At 46.6% G+C, this 17092-nt stretch overlaps 1 protein-coding gene and 1 pseudogene across 1 annotated transcript in view; both read right to left on the reverse strand.

Annotated features, from left to right (window-relative positions):
* Positions 1-17092, reverse strand: part of ADAMTSL3 (ADAMTS like 3) — a 2358716-nt gene that overhangs the window by 411211 nt on the left and 1930413 nt on the right. The gene's annotated exons all lie outside the window — the stretch shown is intronic.
* LOC147733635 (uncharacterized) lies at positions 5376-6193 on the reverse strand (annotated as a pseudogene).

Genomic DNA, 17092 nt, shown 5'->3' on the forward strand with positions numbered 1-17092 from the left:
TGGGAGGGCTTGAGATTTAAGAAACAAGCATTTGCAATGCAACAGGTCTCACATTAACACCAGTTTGAGCTATTGGCATTGTAAATGACAATGCATTTTATTTATGTTTTGGTTTATGAAACATAAAAAAAAACTCATTGTCATTTACAATGCCGAAAGGTTAAATTCGAGTAAATGCGAGACCTATTGCATTGGAAATGCTTGTTACCACTAGCATTGCAATGCAATAGGTCTCGCATTTACACAAGTTTGAGCTATTGACATTGTAAATGACAATGCCTTTTATTTTTATTTTCGTTTTTTAAAACATAAATAAAAGGTATTGTCATTTACAATGACAATAGATTAAACTTGCGTAAATGCGAGACTTTATTGCATTGAAAATTCTTGTTCCCTTTGCCATTGTTTCCTCTTTCTCTTCCTTCTCTTTTCCTCCTTTTGTGTTTTTCTAGCTCTTGCTCTGGGTCAAAATTTCATGAGGAAAAGTAAGTGGCAATCTCAGTGCCGGTGGGCCCCACCTGCAACCTCGGGGCTCAAATTAAGGACAATTTACTGTGTGTTTGTTCCAGGTCAGACAGAAAACAATAGTTACATCAGCATTAACCTGAAGAGCATAAACTTCTTCCACCTATGGATTTATGCAAACAAAGGCCTCTAAGGATACAAGCCCAAAATCCACATGCAACGGTTTGCATGAATGACAAGGTCTAGCAGCCAAAGGTTTAACCCCACAAGCCACTCTGGTGCAAAATAGTACTCAAAACTGACATTTTGAGGCTACAATGCATTGGTGGCAGTTACATGGCAAAGCAAGTGATCCACAGGCACTGTTGTATCAAATTTGTTTAGAATACTAGCTAATTTACTCCAAAATTGCAAGCATGTTCCCTACTTAAACACACAGGGACTAATTCACAGAGTTTTGTGAATACCCAAGATGAAGTTAGATGCACAATAATCTGTGAGCGAAAATTCTGAGATCCTGACTCAAGAAAATCCTGATTTAGAAAATCAGATGGAGCATAGCACAGTGAAAGACCTGCAGTGAATTTGAGGCGTATTAGTAGAACATGCATTTTTCAAGTGAATGGCTGAGGGGGAATAAGGAGGCAAATCATACCCACAAAATCTTACCTTTGTCGCTATTCACATGTTGCTGATGATATTCATACACAATTTAAGCACATAAAGTTGTTGCCAGCAAAGTCTGACATATGTGAGTAAATTGGGTGTGAACAGCAAACAAATGTCCCCAGGTTCCATGAGGTATAGTAAAAGAGGTTTCTACACAAGGAAAAATATTCTTCCAATGGAAAAAGGGGGAACTGTTCTGGTATGAGCAAAAAGTAAATTGGAATTATTATTATTTCTGAGTTTGTATAGCGCCTGGTTACACTGTCAGTGTGTCCCCGCGCTGTCAGAAGAACTAGTTGCTCAGTCAGTAAGACAAAGGCGGGGCTATTCTTTAGGAAAGAGGAATGTTTTAAGTTTCCTGCGGAAGATGAGCTCCGATGTTTCCAATCTTAGGCTCAGGGGAAGAGAGTTCCATTTATGTGCCGCCAAAGAACGAAAGGATCTCCCCCCCATTCTGGCTCTCTTGTGTCTGGGGACAGCTAGGAGGCCTGCTCCTAATGAGCGGAGTTGTCTGGTTGGTGTGTAGGGGCAGAGGAGGTTCCGAAGGAAGGCAGGGCCCTTGCCATGTACGATCCTGTGACCAATACATAGGACCTTGAAGTCGATCCTTTCATTGATCGGAAGCCAATGGAGTATTTGTAAAGATTTTTTTGAGGCGGCTCGTCTGGGCAGCCGGAGGACCAGGCGGGCGGCAGCATTCTGGATTGTCTGCAGTTGACGCCGACTAGTGGCGTTGGCGCCTAGATACAAGGCATTGCCATAGTCCAGTCTCGAAGTGACAAGAGCGTGGACCAGGGTCTTCCTTGAGGATTCTGGGAGCAGGTCCAGAGTCTTACGGAGTTTCCGTAGAATAGAAAAGCACGTACCAGCTACCCGTCTGGTGTGGTAGTCGTAGTTAAGTTTTGAGTCCACCCATACTCCAAGGTTCTTGACCTGATCACTGGGGGTAGGGAGAGGCCCCAGGGTCTGTGGCCACCAGGCAGACGACCAGACTGAGGGGGGTTTTCCTACAATTAGCACCTCAGTCTTGTCTCCGTTCAGACGGAGGCAGTTCTTCGCCATCCATCCAGCGAGCTCTTGGAGGCATGATGAGAAGTTCGCGGCGGCTTGTTCAGCCGGTTGGGTCAGAGCGACCACCAGCTGAGTGTCGTCTGCGTATGTCACTACTTCCACCCCGTAGCGCTCCGCAGTGGTAGCCACGGGGGTGACATACAAATTGAAAAGGGTTGGACTGAGGCTAGATCCCTGAGGCACTCCTTGACCGAGGTCAAAGGTGTCAGAGCGTGCTCCTCCTTGCTCCACCGAGAAGCTACGGTTAGTAAGAAAAGATTCCAGCCATAACCAGGCCGTGCCTGTCACCCCTCCTTTCTTCAGACACTGTAGCAGCGTATGATGTGCTACAGTGTCGAAGGCTGCGCTGAGGTCCAGGAGAACTAATGCCGCCACGTGCCCGGCGTCCACGTGCTTCCTCAGTGCCTCAGTCGAAAAAAGGAGGGCTGATTCTGTGGAGTGGCGGGCCCGGAAGCCCGACTGGTTGGTATGCAGGAGGCCTCTAGACTCTATGTGTGCTGAGAGTTGTTGGTTGACCAGCTTTTCCGCCAGTTTCGAGAAGAAGGGTAGGAGCGAAATGGGGCGCAGGTTGCTAAGCTGGGACGCACTGATATGGGGGTTTTTCTTAAGAGGCAATACGACTGCCTGTTTCCACCCGTGTGGGACCTTGCCAGTGTTAAAAGAGGTAGACAATATATGGCCCACATACGGTGCCAGAAGACTCATGGCACTGGCCAGGAATTTGGCAGGGGCAGGATCGTGAGGGGAGCCTGATTTGATTCCTTTAGCAGTGGCTATCAATAGGTCCTCCGTCGGAACTTGGTATACTGTAAGGCAGTCTTCGATCTTTGCCTTCCAAGTCGCTTTTTCCTGAGGGGGTAGAAGGTTGGAGCCAGTTCTGGCGTCTTCAGGGAAACTGGTGTAGATGTCACGTACTTTTTTGTGAAAAAATTCCGCAATGGCGTTACAAGATTGTACTGATGTATCGGCCTGCTCTAAAGAGGGGGGAGGTGTAGTGATCTCTTTATAGATCCTAAAGAGCTCCTTGGATGAGCAGTTAGCACTATCTATACGGTCAGCGTAGAAGGTCGCTTTGGTTTTCCTAATTTGGAAGTGGTATTTTTTTATGCTAGCTTTGTACACATCTCTTGCCTCTGGTAGATAGTTCTTTCTCCAGGCGCGTTCCAGCCTCTTGCAGGCTGCCTTGGTTTCTCTGAGAGCTGTGCTGAACCAAGGTGCAGTTTTGGTTTGTCGCTCCGGGCCCTTATTGGCCCATGGGGCAGTGATGTTTAGGGCTTTAGTGATGTGTCCGTCCAGGGCCGTGCAAGCCTTGTCAACATCAACTCCTAAGTCTGTGGGGGAACCATTCAGTAGGAAGTGATATTCAAAAGAGTCCATGGAAAAACGGGCCCATTTCCTTTGTTGTTTATTAGCACTATGGTGGGCTTGTTTGCAGTGAGTCTTGACTAGGAGGTGAAAAGGGACTAGGAAGTGGTCGGTCCACAGCAAAGGAATGGGAGGGTCCTGCTTCAGATCCTCCAAATTGCTAAAGATGGGGTCAAGTTGGTGCCCCTGTCGATGGGTCGGGAGGAAGGAGGCTGTTTCTAATTGTATGGTTTGCAGCTCTTGACGCAGTTCTTGAGCAGCTGGGTTGTTGAGGTCTTCGAAGTGGAGATTAAGATCACCTAATACAAGGAACTTCCTGTATCTCATGGCCAATGGGGTAGCGTTCTGGATGAGACTTTCCGCGAAGTTTCTGCTACCTCCCGGGGGTCTATAGATTAATAGGCCTTTGATAACCGTGTTGTTGTCGATACCTATGGAGAAAGCTCCAGTTTCGCTCTCTTTTATATTAGCTGGTTCGAGGGTGCATGTCATATTCACTCTATAAATTATGGCAATGCCACCTCCCCTTCCCTTAGGTCTATCCTGCCTGCAAATTGCATAGCCAGGGGGAAGGGCCTCCCTGACTTCAGGGTCTGAGTCCTCGTCCAGCCAAGTTTCAGTGAGGCATAGTATGTCCCATTTGTTGTCTGTTATGAGGTCGAATACTTCTAGTTTGTGTTTTTTGAGAGATCGACAGTTAAGCAGTGCGCCACTGATTTTCCTACTGTGTCCTGGTAGGGCGTTGTAGTTGGGAGTGCTTGCTTTAGGTTGCTTATTGAGGGTGAAGCCACAGTGTTCACAGGGATTTGTAGGACTGTGTATACTGAGATCAATGCTGTGCTCACATATTTTAGAGTATTTGTTGCGGAGGTTGAGGAGCTCCTCTTTATCGTATCGGTTATCTGGGAGGTGAGGACCAGGGGGTCTGGCCCCGTGCCCCGGTCTGCCGCGGACGGGCGCAGACGGGCTTGCCTTAGGCGCGCCTTCGGCGCGCAAACGGCGCTCCCGCTGCGCTCGTCCGCTGCGCTTCCGGTGGCAGCACATGATATGGGCAGGAGGGGGCGTGGCCTTCAAGAGTGGGCGTGGCCTGTGAATCGCCGGGGAGGCGTGCTAGGGGTCGTTGCAGCCGTCGCGTAGGACGCTGTTTAAAAGTAAGATCAGGTAGGTGAAGCAACACAGATTATCCTTCAAGTAACACAGATAAAAACAGATTGAAAAGTTTTTTTAAAAAGATCGAGTCTCCCGGCGTCTGCCTGCGGAGCTCTAGCACTTCTGGAGGCGGCGCACAGCGCGCGCGCTTTTAAGTGAAGTCACAGGGGGGGGCGTGGCCTTCAAGAGTGGGCGTGGCCTGTGAATCGCCGGGGAGGCGTGCTAGGGGTCGTTGCAGCCGTCGCGTAGGACGCTGTTTAAAAGTAAGATCAGGTAGGTGAAGCAACACAGATTATCCTTCAAGTAACACAGATAAAAACAGATTGAAAAGTTTTTTTAAAAAGATCGAGTCTCCCGGGGTCTGCCTGCGGAGCTCTAGCACTTCTGGAGGCGGCGCACAGCGCGCGCGCTTTTAAGTGAAGTCACGGGGGGGGCGTGGCCTTCAAGAGTGGGCGTGGCCTGTGAATCGCCGGGGAGGCGTGCTAGGGGTCGTTGCAGCCGTCGGGTAGGACGCTGTTTAAAAGTAAGATCAGGTAGGTGAAGCAACACAGATTATCCTTCAAGTAACACAGATAAAAACAGATTGAAAAGTTTTTTTAAAAAGATCGAGTCTCCCGGCGTCTGCCTGCGGAGCTCTAGCACTTCTATTGATTACATCAGAACAGCCCCATTATATTTTCAGAATGAGTGTTGATTACTCTAGGATGAAGTGGTGAAAGGGAGGCATGTTTTTGTCCTTGATGTTTGGATTTAAGCGGGGACTCCAAGACAAGTTCATTTTCACGGTCTGATGCGTCATTTTTTGGTTGTGTATTTTTGATGAAGGACACTAGCCATCCCTGCTAAAAGGGCCAGGTTTTCAAGTTTCTGCAAATTCATCCGTGAACTTGCATCACCAGGCTGAGAAGTTGTGCTTTCAGCATGAGCTTTGTTACTAACTCTCATATAATCCAGTCCACTCTGCTTGGCTTTTTTGTCCTTGCATCTTTTCTCTGCAATTTCTTCCTCTTGTAGTACGCATAACACCCTCTTAAGTCAACCAGCGCTTCCTCGATTGCCACAGTCCATTAACATCTGCTTTTCCTCCAGTGCCCTTTGAAGTAACACCTGTTTTAGACCCTCTGTTGTGCCAGAATAGCTTGCAATTATCTCTTGAAAAATATCCTGAATCATTAGACACTTTCTTCACAGATGATTGGAACAGAATCATAGCTTTAAAATCTCTCTCTTCGGTAATTGGCCGACCAGCTTCGTCTACATTTTCGACCAGCCATTTACAGAGAACTTACCCGGGATTGTCCAAAAGCAGGAAGTCACAATCTTTTAGAACACACAGAATGATCGCAAGTGAAAAACAGGACGTTGAATGAAACCATGATTATGTCCTGAGTATACGCTGGAATCGATGAAGGAAGTGGAGTTGGAAAAATAAAAAGACCGATGCCAATTCATCTGTCCCTTTAATGGCCATTGCACTCACTTTTCTGCTGGTGGAAAAAGTGTCAGTTTAAGCATTATATGTACAATGTGCACAGATTTCCATTTATAGTCCAGCCCTTTTTTTTTTACTTTAGTTGAACCAGCTGAAAACTAAATCAAAAAATGGAGTCTAAAAGTTATAGGTTTCTGCATGTTTGTGTGATTCTTTGTGTAGCAGGTGCAATATGTGCCTATGTGAGAGAAAGAGTCTGTTAGAAGGTACTGAACCAGGCTCCAGTTTTATTGATGAGTGTTTGGGCGAAAGTACCAACAGCATTAGGTGAGGATATGAAGGCAACGGAAGATTGGTGATTTATTCAAATGAGGAAAATCACTGTTGATATGTCTTGATTGTAGGAATCCTCAGCTATAGTGCCTTGCAACAACACTGAGAGGACATGCACAATTTTCTTGAAGACAAGAATAACAAGCATTTGCAATGCAATAGGTCTCACATTGCTGAAAGTTTGAGCTATTGCCGTTGGATTATTATTTGCAATGCTAATAGCTCAAACTTTCAGTAATGTGAGCCCTATTGCAGATCAAAATGTTTGTTTTTTTGTGTGCTACACAAAAAATCATCCTACATCGTCTCCATTTACATGGGTACTCAGCAGGATTGTAACGTAAATTCTTTCACTTTGAAGTCAGAGAAAGAAAAGTAAACACCAAGCTACCTCCGAAGAGAGAGCTTGACTTTTGACCTTGGTCTTTGATTGCACAGGAAATGTGACAAGATAAGAACAAGATTTAAAGGCCTGTTTATGGAAAGAGGGTTTGTGAAAGAATGCAGTACACAAGGTTTGGGAAACGGGAGGGACAAAGTCAAGCTGGACAGTCTAAAACAAATACAGCCAGCAAATAGAAAGCCAGAAAATATGAGTTACAAACCACAAAGCCAATGGTAAGCAACAGTCTGAATGCATTCCTAGGTCAATTTTTCGAATGGCACCAAGATGTATTTTGTAAATCAGGCAGCTGCGCTGTCAGGTCGGATTTGACCTAAAAAAAGGCAACACAATTCACAAGTTGCCCCCCTGGACATCTTTTTGTTTATTCTGACCAAGTTCCCTGCTGGGCCTATTATAGTCAGAGCATCAAGTCTTCCTGTGAGAAATTTGTATATGCCCTAAAGAGGATTACAATAAGCCCAGCAAAATGAAGAACTTTAAACTAGGATTCTGTAGGTTTATTTTTATTTAATTCCATGATACTGCTGCAACATATTTATGTTTGTTTAGCCTCAATTCTTTTTCTGTCACACAATTGTGAAATAATGCTTCAACAACCGTGAGTCATTTTATGCAATAGCTAAAGTGGTCTCATGTTATGTGGGGCCTATTCAGTCAAGCACTTTGTATTCTGGGGTTGGCAGTTATGCGGTAAAGTCCACCAATTCATGAAGTAAAGCATGGAAAAGTATGTGGAATAGAGAAGTAAATCATACAGCAAGATATGAGGAATAGACAATTGTATGACACGTTCTGTGACATTAATACCATGTTGATACCAACGGGAACCCAATGGTATACAAATGCATAGGCTTAAGAAACAATGTTCTGCCTTTTCTGCGAGTATCCATCAATATTTTACTTACCAGTAACTAAAATATGATCTTTAGTGAAAACATAAGAGCCTCCTTCAATTGAGAAAAATCCTTGCAGACCTTTATGGTACATCTCAGAATACCTTCCGCTTTGAAAATAATGGCTGTGCTTTAAATGTAAATTTGCGTTAATAGTGAAACAAGATGTTTTCAAAGTAAAACCAGCAGTCTTTCCACCATGTTAGGACCGTTTGTTTCTTGCTGTAGAGTTATTACATCCCCTTCTTCCATCCAGTGGGGATGATCACTCTGTCTGGGCAAGATTTGGATGACAACAATCAACAGCTGAATGTCGAACTGTCACTGCACTATGTGTGCAACATTGCAAAATTGTTTTGAATCGGGAGCTTAAATAATATTTTTTGTGAACATTTCTATTTCATGCAGCACGTGGGGAGTGGAAAGGGAACAGAAGCAAATGCATATTGACATTCAAAAGGCCAGAGCTCTGAAATCACAATTTCCCCCCTACACGGTGGGTTTAACGCTCAAAGATGTGTGTTGTTCCCCACTATCACTTGAGGGGAGCTTACAATAATGTTTCCTTTATGTGGTGCAACTGTCAATAGAGCTATTGTTTAGGACTTTATTCAATAAGGAAAATTTGCTTCTGAAAAATTAGCATATGTGATGTCGATAGGAGAACAGAAAAAAAGAGTTACCTTTTATTATAGTGTTACGGCTTAGTCTGCTTTGATCCCAAGAGCATGATGGTGTGGGGGACTGGTCTTTTGACAGTTTTAAGTCTGCGCTTGGAAGTGCTAGCATACAGGGCACCTGTTATCTGCAGCCTCATTGGGTATTTCTAGGCCTCACAGCATGCCATCAGGTGAAACACAGAGTCGCCCCTTATCAGAGAGAAAACCAGCACACTTCTTTCTCAAGTCTACGGCCACGGCCTTCTCTTTTTTGTCCTGTTTTTCTGTGTAAAACGTCTAAAAAATCTTTGCATGTGATAGATGCTTTATTTGTTAGAAAAACAAAAGGGCAGGGACATTAAGTTTTTATTAGGAGCCTGCTGTAGCATTGCAGTAAAGAATGATTGCGCTTTTGGGTAGGAGACACGAGATATAGTGCTGCGAGGGCTGGGCTTGGAGCAGGATGAACGCGCTTTTAGACGTCAGACACTAGGGGCCTCATTAGGATGGCGGGTGGACTTTGCCCGCCCGCCATCCCATTGGAAAGAGGGTCCGCCCGCCCTAAGGGCGGGGGTCCTGATGTTGGCATTAGGATGCGCCCGCCACTGTGGCGGGCGCATCACTCATTTTTAACATTGTGGCGGGTGGTGCTCCCTGCACCGCCCGCCACAATGTTAAAAATGCATGCATGCATTTGCATACACGAAGCGGCACGCACCGCGTGGTGGCTGCTGCTTCGTGTATTCAAATGCTGGGGGGTAACACAGGTACCCCCCGTGTGCACCCCCCACACCTCCTTCACTCTGGTGGCCGGCAGGGGGCCCCAGAGTGAAGACCGCATGCCTTTCCGTGGCGGCATCGCCGCCACGGAAAGGCATCAGATTGGGCCCACCATAATATGGCTGGCGGTGTCTGATAGACACCGCCACCATATTATTCTTTTTCTGCCCCAGCCGCAAAGCGACCGGGGCGGAAAAGCGGCGGACGGTCTTTCCATCCGCCTAGGTCCCCCCGCCATACTAATATGGCGGGGGGAAAACAAGTGTGAATGTCGGGCGGCTTGCCCCCACCAGGCTGGCGGTGGCTACCGCCAGCCTGGCGGGGGCAATCTGCCCGACATCGTAATGGGCCCCTAAGTGAAGGTGGGAAAAGACGGGTCAGCTGAAGGAGTGAGTGTGTGACGAGAACAAAAGGAGGGAGAGAAATCAGAGCCGCTAAGCTTAGGTTTACCACGGCGAAGTCTGAGCTATTGTTCTGAGGTTAGGTTTACCATGGTGAAGTGTGAGTTATTGTAGCTGTGTCAACTGATGTAAGTGACCCAACAAGACGTAACTGTCTCACAATAGTATCTATGCATGAATCACAGTGCACAAGTTCGCTATTTTGGACATTTTGGGACATATTACGAAGCATAAGCGATAAATATCGCTATGCTTGGTTAGCGGCAATAATTTTATCGCCGTGCTTCGCCTATTTTTATCGCTTAGGAGCCTTGCTATTATCAAGGTTTATCTCCTAAGCGATAAAAATCGGCTGAAATGCATGAATATCGCAGAAAAGTCTGCGATATTCATGCATTACCGAGCTAATGTTCTTAGTCATGTTATCCACCTACCATTGGATAACATGGCTAAGAACTGCTCAGGGCAGGCGTTAGCTTTTGGAGATATTCGCGCTTAGCGCGAATATTTCCAAAAGTTGGTAATCGGAGATAGCGATGTTAGCGACTGTTTTCAGTCGCTAACATCTTGGCACGCCCACGTTGCATGTCATTAGTGATAATTATCGCTGATCTCAATTGAGCTCAAATGTCCACGGACTCGATAATTCTCGCTTCGGTGCCTGCTCTAATCATGGGTTCTCACTCTGCAACTCTGGGCATTAAGCTTGCTTAATCTCCACAACGGCCCCCCTGCGGCGGGATGCCTGGCTTTCACCTTGGGGATGCCCTGTAGGGGCTATCTCACAGGGAAAAGCCAGGACGGGTTCCCAAGGCAAGCGCCGGGAAACCTCCGGGTAGCTGTGCGCTCAATAAATGCAATAATAATAATAATAATAATGCAAAGTGGGCCCCTAAATGCCCGCTATCACCTACAAGCTGTCGCTAACTGGTGTTAGCGACAGCTTGTGAATAGGGCGATGAACTTATCGCCGCATTAGCGGGAAAATGTCCCGCTAATGCGGCGATAAGGGCCCTTGGTAATATGTCCCATTGTTCTGAAACTAGTAATAATATGTTCACACAAAGGAAAGTTTTAAACAGTGTGTCTCATCTCTACATGTGCCAAGTTTACATTCTGCATTGAAATGCAGTGTACATTCTGCATTTAAATACAGTGTGTGCGGTTACATAAAGAAATCTGCCAGGGGCGGCTCTAGGCTCATGGAGGCCCTGGGCAGGGAGAGTAGGTAGGGGGCCCCGGAAGAGGGGGTCTGGGCGGGGCGGAGCGCGGAGGCCAGTGAAGAGGGGGTGGGGGGGTCAGGGTGTTTGGAAGTGGAACAGAGTCGGAGGCTGCCAAATACCTGCCAGGGGCCGCCACGCAAATATGTATCCATCCTCAAAGGATTATTATATTAAGAATATATATTGGTGTGGTGGCGCCTGGGGTTTGGTGGCCCTGTGCAGGTGCACGACTCTGACCGGATTAACACAATGAAACTGCATAGATGCCAGTACATTTTCGAAAAGTATGTTTTGTTTAGTGCCTCGTTTTCATTATTGCTTACATCTGAACTAAGCTCAACATAGTGACGTCGCAGAGAACTGGCGCGCTCACTTCAGCTGGCCCTGGAAGACATCGCCTGGTTCAATATAAAGTGCAACGACACTGGATTGTTGTTCCCGTACCATGGAACACGGGGCTTCCCCGAGAGTCAGGGGGAGTCAGCACACCCTACTCGAAGCTAGTATGTGAGGATGCAGGTCTCCAGGGCAGGCGTTTTCTCTCTCTGTGCGAAAAGCCGTGAACTTTAAGCAGAAGGTGCCTTTTAAGGCACAAACTCGCCTTCAAGTCCATGCCATCGCTGGCCATTTATGGCATCATGTGCAAAGGGAGACAAGCAGCTCACAGTGAAGTGAAGCCTAGCAGAGAGTGGTAGGTGAGTTTCAGTGAAGAGCTGGGTCAGTTTACTGATAGGGGATTTCAAGGGCGAGTGTAGACGTTTAGAGACCCTTGACGGTTTTATGAGCCGCATCTTGCGCACGTGCGTTTGCCCAGTTTAAAATCTCCAGATTTTCAAAATCTGCTAACCAAAGGCAGCTGCTAAATTTTCTAATCTATGCCGCTATATCCTGGGGGGTCTGTACAATGACTCTTTTTTGTTTTGGTGAAGAGTACCTTTGGGATTTCCTTCTTCATGTCACAAAAATCCATCTTGGATAACACATCTATCCTACAGAGTTTGTGTTGCTTCCTGCTATAACTTCCTTCCTTATCTTAAACAGTTATTTTCTTGATTCAGTAACAGATTGTTCTTCAAAAAAGCGACATGGTTTATTTTGCTTTCATACACACAGTAACACCATTCTTATGAGTTTGTATTTCTGGACGCCTGTCACTCCCCGAACAACTGGAATGGGCAGATTCCTTAACTGGTACCTGTCCACCCATAACCATGCCTAATCTCAGGTGGCACTCCGTGCCTTCCCCAGTAGAGCCTCTTTTCTCCTTTCTTTCCTTTAACAGTACCTGCTTGATTTATATTCTGTTCTTCATGCGATAATAAGACTTTGATGTGTATGCCATGACAGTGGCTTCTGGTACTTTTTGATACCGAGTGCTATGGTGCTGGTGGATTTCGAATGGGATAACCACGAAGGAGCTCAAGACAACATTGCTTACGGCAAATATCAATGATGCCCATCTTTGTGATCCTTGAATAAAAAATTAAAAAAAACACCCTCTCGACACAAATCCGATACACTTTTGGCTTCTGCACTCTGGCTCATTCTTGCAGCGAAGGCTCTGTAAAGCTGCATTCTTGGAAACATATAATTCAGTCTACATGGTGAGGTCTGCCGGGTGCCGGTGCCTCTCATTTGAACAGGCTGATCCATTATTTTTGTTAAATCAACCACTCTAGCATGTTTTTGGGACAGTGCTGTGGGACAAGAAGTATTGCCATGTGACCTTTTTTCGTTTGTGCAGCTGGAAGTTGAAACTTGGCTTGGATGGCTAGCTGCCAATTTTTTTTTTTTACGGATGTTGTAATACCTGTTGCCTTAGTTGTGCAAAAGCACCACCTATTTAAAAAGTAAGAACCATCTCACCAAGTGTCACAGGCCTGCTTAATTTTCTGTACTCAACAGTGCAGACTCTGCTAAGTCCACGTGGTGAATGCATCTTTGACGTTGATCAAGTGTGAATGGAAGTAATTTGAATTTCTGCATGGCAAAGGATCGATGTGCTTATGCTGCCCAGGTGGTTACTCTTACCACAAAGTATGGAACCAAAGCTTTCAGAAGGAGAGGTGGAAAGAAAAGCACCGCAGACGTTTCCATCCACGGAATACATAAACATCTGTTTTGTCACAGGAGCCCAGCCAGGTTACAAAATGGAGAGAGGGACGGCAGATCACAATTTTGTCTGCTGGTGCCTTGCTGATGATGGTCTGTTCTCCTAATGTAAAAACAACAATTGACTGACAGAATGCAGAACAATGTCATACATTCACCCCAGTACAGAGATCTGGGCCTAAATCCATCGTTTTTTTGCACTCCACACCACCCCAGATCAGACATGGCCATATGCAAATCAGCCTTGACCCTGTGCCTCATGGGAACAGTCCAGCCCGAACTGCCAAGCCATGTCTTTCCTGGACCGGAATCAAGCATCCTAGGACCTGTTTCTGGCTATCAGCCGTCTTCAGCCAGGATAGCTTGACTCCAGTGGTGTGAAGAGCATGGGACTCACGTCTGAGCATACCCATCCCACTCGGGGTGACAAATGCAAAAACAACAATTGATGGACAGAAAGCAGAACAATGTCATACATTCACCCCAGTACAGAGATCTGGCCTAAATCCATCGTTTTTTTGCACTCCACACGACCCCAGATCAGACATGGCCATATGCAAATCAGCCTTGACCCTGTGCCTCATGGGAACAGTCCAGCCCGAACTGCCAAGCCATGTCTTTCCTGGACCGACATCAAGCATCCTAGGACCGGTTTCTGGCTATCAGCCGTTTTCAGCCAGGATAGCTTGACTCCAGTGGTGTGGAGAGCATGGGACTCACGTCTGAGCATACCCATCCCACTCGGGGTGACAAATGCAAAAACAACAATTGATGGACAGAATGCAGAACAATGTCATACATTCACCCGAGTACAGAGATCTGGCCTAAATCCATCGTTTTTTTGCACTCCACACGACCCCAGATCAGACATGGCCATATGCAAATCAGCCTTGACCCTGTGCCTCATGGGAACAGTCCAGCCCGAACTGCCAAGCCATGTCTTTCCTGGACCGACATCAAGCATCCTAGGACCGGTTTCTGGCTATCAGCCGTTTTCAGCCAGGATAGCTTGACTCCAGTGGTGTGGAGAGCATGGGACTCACGTCTGAGCATACCCATCCCACTCGGGGTGACAAATGCAAAAACAACAATTGATGGACAGAATGCAGAACAATGTCATACATTCACCCGAGTACAGAGATCTGGCCTAAATCCATCGTTTTTTTGCACTCCACACCACCCCAGATCAGACATGGATATATGCAAATCAGCCTTGACCCTGTGTCTCATGGGAACAGTCCAGCCCGAACTGCCAAGCGATGTCTTTCCTGGACCGGAATCAAGCATCCTAAGACCGGTTTCTGGCTTTCAGCCATCTTCAGCCAGGATAGCTTGACTCCAGTGCTGTGGAGAGCATGGGACCCACGTCTGAGCATACCCATCCCACTCGGGGTGACAAATGCAAAAACAACAATTGATGGACAGAATGCAGAACAATGTCATACATTCACCCCAGTACAAAGATCTGGGCCTAAATCCATCATTTTTTCGCACTCCACACCACCCCAGATCAGACATGGCTATATGCAAATCAGCCTTGACCGTGTGCCTCATGGGAACAGTCCAGCCCGAACTGCCAAGCGGTGTCTTTCCTGGACCGGAATCAAGCATCCTAGGACCGGTTTCTGGCTATCAGCCGTCTTCAGCAAGGATAGCTTGACTCCAGTGGTGTGGAGAGCATGCGACTCACGTCTGAGCATACTCATCCCACTCGGGATGACAAATGCAAAAACAACAATGTTCTCCTGATGTCTCTGCTGTACCAGCACTCTGTGTTACGTAGAGCTCGCAGGGTTCCGAAAAACTCTGCTTTGCGCAGGAGAGTTTTTTTCCTCGCTTGCGTTCACCACCGTCAAGTTGGAGAGAGCGGGCGTGGAAAATAAACCTCCCAGCGAAATTTCTCAACATGGGGAGGGGGTGGCAGGTTTCTCATTGTGTGTGGTCTCGTATGCTCGCGACCGCTCGCGTTGAGAAACTGCCCGTTCGTGTTGTGAAAGCTACTGCTCGAGTAAAAATCTACTGTAACGGCAGAAAAGATAAGCTTGCGCTGTTCATGGTGCTGTTTGCAGTGATTGCACAGTGTGGACAAGCATCCCGCACTGTGCAAACCCAGCGAACAGCATTTCTCTAACATACTCCGCTGCTTGCGGAGCTCCGAGTAGTGCGACATAGTCTTTTTTGCACTTCGCGAAACTTCGCATAGTGCAACTCCGTCCAGGGTTACTTAGAGCTGGCCCTTCCAGCTGCGTGTGCGACTCGTGATGCTGTGGTGTTAAAGCCAGGGGTGCTGTTGGCTGCTTTAGAAATTAGCAGAATTATTTCTATTTTCGCGCTTTGGGTCTCTATTTTCCTATAACATCTCTTTTCATGTTCTTTCTTCTTTACTGTGTACATCTCATCCTTTCACCACAGTATCTCCTCTTGATCCTATTAACTTTTCATGCACTATTTTAGTGCGCCATTTCTATAGCCTCCTTGGTATCTCAGTCTCGCCTGTTACAAGTACTATTCCTCTTTACCTGTGACTGAAACGGTATGGGTGGATAGATGATATGTTTTAATTACTGTCTTTAGTGACAAGTCTAATTAGATGGTTTGTCTTCACTTCACAAGATTTGTTCATTAACAGTGTTTTGTTTCCTTTATCTATTTATGGGGACCAGCACACATAAAAAGAAAATCCATGGCATGGTGAGTGCAAAAAACAGAATAGGCCACAAAGATCCCCTTCTTTTGTTTCCCAGTCATTAGCTGTTTGCAGGGCTGGACTGGGAACCAAAACCGGCCCTGGCAAAGTGCTGTGGCGCCCCTCTCCCCCCGCACCGCCCCCCCGCAGGCAGGGTTAGAGTTGCGACTGTGCTTTTGCCAGGGCCGTTTTTTGGCCGATTTTGTTACAGGGCCGTTTTTGCTGCAAAAACGGCCTTGTAACAAAAACGGCCCCAAGGGCCCAAAACCGGCCCCCACCCTTGCGGCATACCGGGCGATTGCCCGGTGCCTGCAACGGCCAGTCCGGGCCTGCCTGCTTGTGACACGCAGTGCCTGTCTTGCCGTCGACACCAGTTCTGTGATTTATAATCTGTGCTGATAAAGTTATATTTGCAAAACACAGGTGTGGATATCTCACTTATTGTGCTCTGCTTCTCCCTACATAGCTTTCTCGGCTACCTGTTCCAGAAAGTGTGTTGCACATGTTCCAAGAACCCCGAAGATCAGGCCCACGAAGACATTAACAAATATAGCCGACGAGTGCACAGCTTCCCTCATGAACGAGGCAACTGGGCAACCTGTGTCTATACACCATGTAAGTCGAATTTACTAAAAGATCTGTGTTGAACATTTCACACACGTTAGTTTGTGTGTGTACCATTTGCCTGTCTACATATGCAGTTCATCGCCTGGTGTTTTATACCCTCCGTTTTAAATACTGCAGTTCTAGGCCTTTAGGGGAGTGCCGAACTTTATACCGCAAGAAGTATTGCCTGGGCGGTAACTAAGAGAGGAGAAGCAGGTGCTGATTGAAAATGTGTGACTTCAGTTCTTTCCCGAATTGCTAGAGGAAGGAACTTTGGGGCATATTAGCAATCTCCTGCGATAATTATCGCTCAGCACTTTTAGCGCGAGTATAATTATCTCAAGCTATCGCTAGATTCCATCGCTGAGATAGCATGCTATCACCAACGCTTATCTCCCAAGCGATAGGATCCCATGCGTTAGCTGGAAAATAGTGTGATTATCGCTGGAATCCAATGATAATCACACTACTACCAGCGAAACCTTGCTGATAGGGCAGGGTGATCTTAGCCATGTAATCCACCCCCCATTGGATTACATGGCTATGTCAGGTCACAAGCAGGCATTAGGAAAGTAGCGTTAACTGTGGTTAGTGCTACTTTTCTTAACACTCTGCAGTTTGATAATTGGAGAAATGGCTAACTGATCGGTTAGCGACATTTCTGCAGTTATTTTGGCACGGATCGCCCACTTTGCCTCTCATTAGAGATGCAAAGCTGGGCGTTGTTGAAAGGGGCACTAAATCAGCAAACCACGCAATAGCGTGTCTTTGCTGATAAGGCGATGAAATTATCGCCGCTTTTCATCCGAAACTAGACAATCTCCTGCCAAAAAATAGAGTGC

This window comes from Lissotriton vulgaris, chromosome 2_1, assembly GCF_964263255.1.
Source record: "Lissotriton vulgaris chromosome 2_1, aLisVul1.2, whole genome shotgun sequence".
NCBI classification, from domain to species: domain Eukaryota; kingdom Metazoa; phylum Chordata; class Amphibia; order Caudata; family Salamandridae; genus Lissotriton; species Lissotriton vulgaris.